Here is a 7231-nt window from a genome sequence, read left to right on the forward strand (position 1 = left end):
ATTTGAATATTATAGGTGTGTAAACTCAGGAAAATATTCTAAGAGTCCAGTATCCCATAATAGTATTGGGTCTTCTGCTTGACAGGCAATGTCAGAAATTGTTGACCTGAGTCACCTACAGCTCAACATAACAGCATGGCTTTACTTCTTCTATTTCATTTTTATACTTTTCTGCTGGATGGTTAAAAACAAGGTAAAGCAGGACCTATGCAACAAGAGTTGTAGCTTTTGGGACTGATAAGGTCAGTGAAATCCCCTCAGGATTTATCCTGAGATCCTGTACTTCAGATTGTAGAACCTTTTGTCAGTGTCAGCCATGGGGATGAGTCACGGCCATTGCTTGGCCAATGTGCTCCCTGGGAAAGCCTGAGAAAATGTTTTCTCTCCATGTGACTCTCCTTAGGCACACTCTACATCATCCATCACTTTCCTCTTTGGCCCCATAATCTCCATGATCAGAAAATTTGGGACACTACTGAGTTACAGGACATTGCAGTACAAGTTCTCATATGTCCTGAGTCTTAATTGACCTTAGAAGGTTAAGGTCAAAATGTTGGCTTTCCTTTCAGCCCTTCTTTTTCTCTAATTTTTGTCTGCAAACTTAGGTTGTTAACCATCCAGAAGTCAAGCTTATTGCTATTACCATACAACCTAGGCTGTTAAGCTTAATCTCACTATCTGTCTGCATATCAAACATCTTAGGCATAATATGGAACAGGTATTTTTCATCAAGTATTGATATGTTGAACTAAAAATATGGAACGCTTCACGAATTTGCATGTCATCCTTGCGCAGGGGCCATGCTAATCTTCTCTGTATCGTTCCAATTTTAGTATATGTGCTGCGGAAGCGAGCACTTTATTGGATTATTTTGTTGAATTCATGCACCTACAATATTTAAATGGCGATGGAATACCTTTCTCTAACAAAACTAAACCAAAAAGGGGAATATAAATGAAGAACCATTTTGCAGTGAAAAAATATATATGTATGTGCAAAAGTAGGATAGATACACAGTTACTTTCTCTTAGTTCAATGAGAAGAAAAATTTGTACTAATAGTGCTTAGACAAGATATCATGTCTGCATCTTGTATTCTGAATAACTACTACAAAGACAACAATATGCAATGAATTAATTATTGTATCTGTCCTACTAATCTGTTTTGAAACTGTCTCATGGCTATTTCTTTATTAATAAAATTAATTAAAAAATAAAATTATATTTAAAAAATAATTCCACAGAATAAGTCAATGCAAATACCATTATAGATATAGTCTTTTCAACACAAAAATAGTCATGCATTATATTATGTGTGATAATTACATACAAAAGTTCAATGATTAGTTTTAATATTAATAAACATCAGAAAACACAGTTGTACCAAATTTGTCCCTAATTCTCACAAAGAAAGTTTAAAAATATATATTTTCCAAATACATTATTTTCCTTTTATTTTAAATCCTATTAAATTTAGAAGAAAAAAAAATAAAATTTAAGAAGCACTAGTTCAGTGAGTTTCCAATCTACAAATACCCCAAAATTATAATTATTCATGATTTCATAATTAAAATTCCAAGATAATATTAATAAATGATGTCTATCCTTGTTATTGTTTCTACAAGTATTAAAATAATGTTCAAACCTTCAAGATTTTCACCCTAATTTACAGATTATTACATACATCCAGCAACTGTAGCTCTCACCAGAAAGAATATATTATCTTCTACTGAAGCAACAGGCAATTATCTGTTAGGTTTTCATAAATATAAAGCACGTTAAGTTGACATACAGCCTAAACATTGATTGAGTGCATGCACTACAACTCTTACTGCAATCATAAAACCATTTTAAGTCCTCAGGCTTATGGTTAGGCTTAAACTTTTTCAAAATCTTGGGACACTCAACTTTTCAATGGAATATACTTGAAATACACTTTAACATTAGTTAATATAGTTTGCCCTAAATCTTACCTAGTAACAACATCCATCTATTTATATATAAATAGAAATAAATATGTATAAAAAAGAGAGTGATAATATTACTTTCCATATTGTTATTTAAGTGTAGTTTTCTCCAGGGGAGAAATTGAATTTAGTTTTATATCTTATTGGCTTTTCTGAAGAGTTTTCATACAAAATTAAAATAGACAAGTGAAAATTTTATCTTATGCTAAGAATATGAATATGTCTCCCTTTTCAGTGCACAAGCTGGTATCAGTATAATAATTTTTTTACATTTGCAATGTATAACATTTAAAAATATATTTACTATCCACATTTTACATTAATTTAAAATATCTTCTGGGCACTCCCATAGTATTTTTCAAAAGATGATCATTCTTTTCTTATAAATGAAGAGTTTAAGGTTTGAACTGGGTCCTCACAAAATATGCTATCCTATCTCACCATAGAATACTATAATTTCTTATTAATTGGTTCTATTTTCTATTTATTTATGTTATTATATTTCAGTAATTAAAATATGGCAGAAACCCATTCAGTAATTAAACTATCTTAGAGTCAAGTGTGTGTACCTTGAAAATAATCTTGACTAATTATATTACTTTGGCCTCTAAAAAGAGTAATGGGAAAAAAAAAAAAAAGTAGACATGTGACCGAATAAGAGTTATCACAATCTCTTCCCATGTATCTTGATCTCAAGAAAGTAAGTGACAGAGAAATCCTGTTGGGATTAAGGAAACCCAGACCTAAGTGTTTCACAAATTCGGATTCATCCAGTAGAGTGAATTCAGCTCTCACAAAAAAGAGATGTTAAACGGTGAAAGAAACTAGACGCAAATATGAGTATCTAAATATTTTTTGAAACAAAAATTACTTTGATTTTCAAATAATTTTACATGAAAGAGGTATGAAAAAAGGGAAAGAAATCACTTATAATTTTATGAATAGCAATTTGCTTATCTTTTTGATAAAAAACAAAATACTGATAAGACAGTGTTATTTTTTAAATGTTCTTTTTAATATATTAATTGCCAAATTTTCAATTGAATAATTATTCCTCACAGTGGGAGAAGTTTTAGGCAATATAATTGTGGGTATGTTTACATTGTCCACATTTCTAGAATTTATTAAATTTCCTGGTAAATTTATCTGTCATTTTTTGATTGACTATTTTATGATACCTGAGCTTTATGCCTGAATTTTCATTTTTGTCAATGTAAAAATGTCTACATCAAACTGTATTTGTATATCTTCCCTATTCATTTGTGCCTCATATGCCACCAATATTAGGGTGTTGATAAGTATTTTTTAAATATTTTAGAAGTATTTTCTTAATTTTGACATTTCTAAATTATTTTGCTATAAATAAACATATTTTCTTCCTTTTATTCTGTCATTTTTGTCTCTTTGCCTCTCACTTGATTATTATAACTTTACTATCTATAATGTATTTATTGATTTATGCATAATTACATATTAAAACAATTATCTAAAAATATGTAAGAAACTCATTCAGTATTATGTAACTAACCTATGCCTTAGTCTCCATTAGGCATCAAGAACTCTTTTCATAGGAAAAAACTCAAACAATAGACAGAAAACCAAAGAAACAAACACACAAAATTTTACATCAGTGTAGATTTATACATATATCTTAAGAAGCAGACTAAATGTGGGAAATAATGGAAGTAAAAGAGAAATTAATAATTTGTTACAATAGTTCAGAAAGCAAGGATTTTTTTTTAACTTGGACTAAGATACTGGGTGAGAGGGTCAACTTACTTTGATTTGAGAGTTGAAGTTGATGGAGTGCTTGTTGAGTTTTGAAGGAAGGTAATTAAGTCATGTACTTTGCCTCTTGTGGGAAGAATAAAACCACATATAAAATTTTAAATTTTAGTCTGAATATGTTAAATTTGAAAAACTCATATAATATTCAAATGAAGAAGTCAGTTTACAATTGTATATAAAATAATGCTGTTAAAACAGGAGCACAGGGCCCAGGTCCAGTGAGTGTGTGAGAGAGCTTCTTGCTACCCTGCTCTGGCGGGACTTATTACTGGTCCCAGCCCAGGTGCTGTGTGGGTGAGACCCTCTTCCACCCCCTTGGGATGCCCCCCACCACTTCGCAGCACCTCCCCTACCCCGCCCGCCGAGTAGGAATTTCTGCCGCATTCTGGGAACCCCCAGACCCAGTCCTGGCCCAGGTATGGTGAGTGTATGGGAAAACTTCCTGCTATCTTGCCCCAGCGGGACCTATTGCTGGTCCCAGCCGAGGAACAGCTCTGGTGAGACCCTCTTCCACCACTTTGGGACACCCTCCACCATTCCGCAGCACCTCCCCCACGCTGCCCTCCAAGTAGGAATTTCAGCTGCATTCCGGGAACCCCCAGACCCAGTCCTAACCCAGACACGGTGAGTGTGGGGGAGAGCTGCCTCTCCCCGCTACTATACCTTGTCCCCTCCAGACTCAGCTCAGACATGACATACAGGCCTGGGGTATAACCCTGCAGCTGCAATCCCTGCAGACAGTGTAGAGGACAGAACCACCCAGCTAGTCAGAGGCAGAAAATCTTGCCAGAGGGCCACAACAGGTTCACCCTCAAAGGCAGCAGAGGGAAGGAGCTGAGCACAGCAGCCAGACCCAAGCCAAGCACAGCTGGATAAATCCAAATTTTGTAGATCTACACCTGAACTTCAGTATGTGATAAGGTTATAACTACACCGATCTACAATAAAAATCAGAAGACAGTGCTACACAAAATGAAGAGAAGGAACAATATGCAACCTCAAAATCCAAGCCCACCCATAACAAGTGCAGAGGACACTAACACAAAACAAATTGGTAATCACACAGCTGAAAGCAATGTTTCAATGACTTCTGAAATAAAGAAACAGCTGCAGAAATATATAGAGAAACTCAGAATGGAAATAAAAAAAGAAATCCCTGAATTAATAACATCTGCAGTAAAGAATCAAATGCAGAAACATAGGGAGGAAAACCAATGCCCACCCAGAACAAGTGCAGAGGACACTAGATTGGCTCAAATGCATGAATTAATAGTGTAAATAGTAAACCAGCAATAGCAGAAAGTTATAGAGGAACTCAGAGCACAATTTTTTTTCTGAAATAAAAGAAAAATTCTCAGAACTCATAGCATCTGAAGTAAGAAGCAACTACAGAAACATAGGGAGGAAACCCAATCTGAAAAAAACACTGCAGTAAAAGAATTTATAACTGCTTCTAAAGAAGACATTGATTAAAAAAATAGAGGAGATTAGAAAAATGACGGATTCCTTGAACGAGCAATACAGGAAAGAAATAGATCGCACGAGGCAGAGTCAAAGAGATAGAGAGGAAATTGAAATCTCAATCACAAGCTTGCGAAACCATTTGAGAGAAAGTGAAGTAAGAATTTCAGATCTTGAAGACACTGGTGCAGCTAGTGAAAAGGTAAGAAAGGATCTCTTAAAAACAATGAGGATGCAGGAAAGAATAATCCATCACCTAAAGGATGATGCAAAGATGAACAATGTGAGACTAATAGGCATCAATGAGAAAGAAGGAGTCAATACAAATGACATTAAAAAAATATGCGCAGAAGTAATAGCAGAAAACTTCCCAAATATGAGGAAACAATCTGACATTCAGATAACCAAAGCATACATAACGCCAAGTAACCTCAACCCAAGGAAAAACATATATAATAGTCAAGAACCCAGAAATTCAGCACAAAAATAATCTACTGAAAGCCGCTAGAGAAAAGAAGCAGATCACATTCAAAGGAAAACCCATCAGAATTATGACTGACTTCCCTTCACAAACCATGAAGGCAAAAAGAGCATGGAGCAGAGTACTTTAAGTCCTCTATGAAAACAAATTCCAGCCCAGACTACTATATCCTGCAAAACTCTCTTTCAAGTTTGATGGAGAAGTGGAATACTTTCATGACAAAGAACAGCTAAAGAATTTCATGATGACAAAGCCAACCCTACACAAGCTACTGAAAGATGTTCTAGAGAGGGACCAAAATGATCAGAACTCCACGAATGAGACCAGAAGCAACCAACTAAATAGGGCAAGCAATTAAACACAGGAGAAAAAGGAGTAAACGACAACAAGTAAATAACATGGCAACCGTAAGTCAATACATCTCAATTCTAACCATCAATGTAAATGGACTCAATTCACCAATTAAGAGAAATAGACTGGCACAGTGGGTTAGGAAACAAAAACCAACAATATTCTGTATACAAGAAGCACATTTAACTCATAAAGACATTTGTAGACTGAAAGTCAAAGGATGGAACACAATACTACACGCCCCAGCACCTCAGCAAAAAGCAGGGGTAGCAATCCTATTATCAGACAGTCTCAACTTCAAACCAATGATGATCAAGTGAAATAAAGAGGGCTACTATATACTGGTTAGGGGAAAAATTCAAGAGGAAGAGGTAACACTCATAGATATGCATGCACCAAACACGGTAGCACCCAAATATATAAAGCAAATCTTAAAGGACATGAAAAATCGAATATTCAATACCATGATTTTAACAGGAGACCTTAACACCACCTTATCTCCAAAAGATAGGTCAACCAGACAAAAACTTAGCAAAGAAATAACAGAACTGGACCACAGCTTGAAACAAATGGACTTGGTGGACATATACGGAGTGTTCCACCCAAAGACAGCTGAATATACATTTTTCTAAGTTGCACATGGGTTATTTTCTAAAATAGACCACATACTGGTCCATAGGTCATGCTTATGTATATGTAAGAAAACAGAAAATATCACATGCACATTATCTGACCACAGTTCAATGAAACTGGGAATAAATGACAAAAGAAATTAGAAAAAAACCTTAAATACATGGAAATTAAATGAAACCCTACTCAGCAACCAATGGGTCACAGATGAAATTAAATAAGAAATTCAACAATATCTACAATTCAATGAAGATTCAAGCACAACTTATCAGAATTTATGGGATACGATGAATGCAGTTCTCAGAGGAAAATTCATAGCTGTGAACTCACTCATTAGGAAAACAGAACGCAAACAAATCAATACCCTAATGCTGCACCTTCAACAATTAGAAAAAGAAGAGCAAACCAAACCCAGAGCCCAAAGATGGGAGGAAATCATAAAGATTAGAGCAGAAATTAATTCAACTGAGATGAAGAAAACAATTCAAAGAATTAAAAAAGCAAAAAGGTGGTTCTTTGAAAGATTAAATAAAATCGATAAACCCCTAGCTAAC

The 7231-nt window shown here is 34.7% G+C and overlaps 1 non-coding gene across 1 annotated transcript; it reads right to left on the bottom strand.

The window, feature by feature from the left end:
- Window positions 1-750: 750 nt before the first annotated feature.
- LOC111812253 lies at window positions 751-857 on the bottom strand. Its single transcript, XR_002817809.1, has one exon. It is a non-coding gene; the product is annotated as a U6 spliceosomal RNA (small nuclear RNA).
- Between the last annotated feature and the right edge of the window lie 6374 nt (window positions 858-7231).

This window comes from Octodon degus, unplaced genomic scaffold (genome assembly GCF_000260255.1).
Source record: "Octodon degus isolate 3935 unplaced genomic scaffold, OctDeg1.0 scaffold00118, whole genome shotgun sequence".
NCBI lineage: Eukaryota > Metazoa > Chordata > Mammalia > Rodentia > Octodontidae > Octodon > Octodon degus.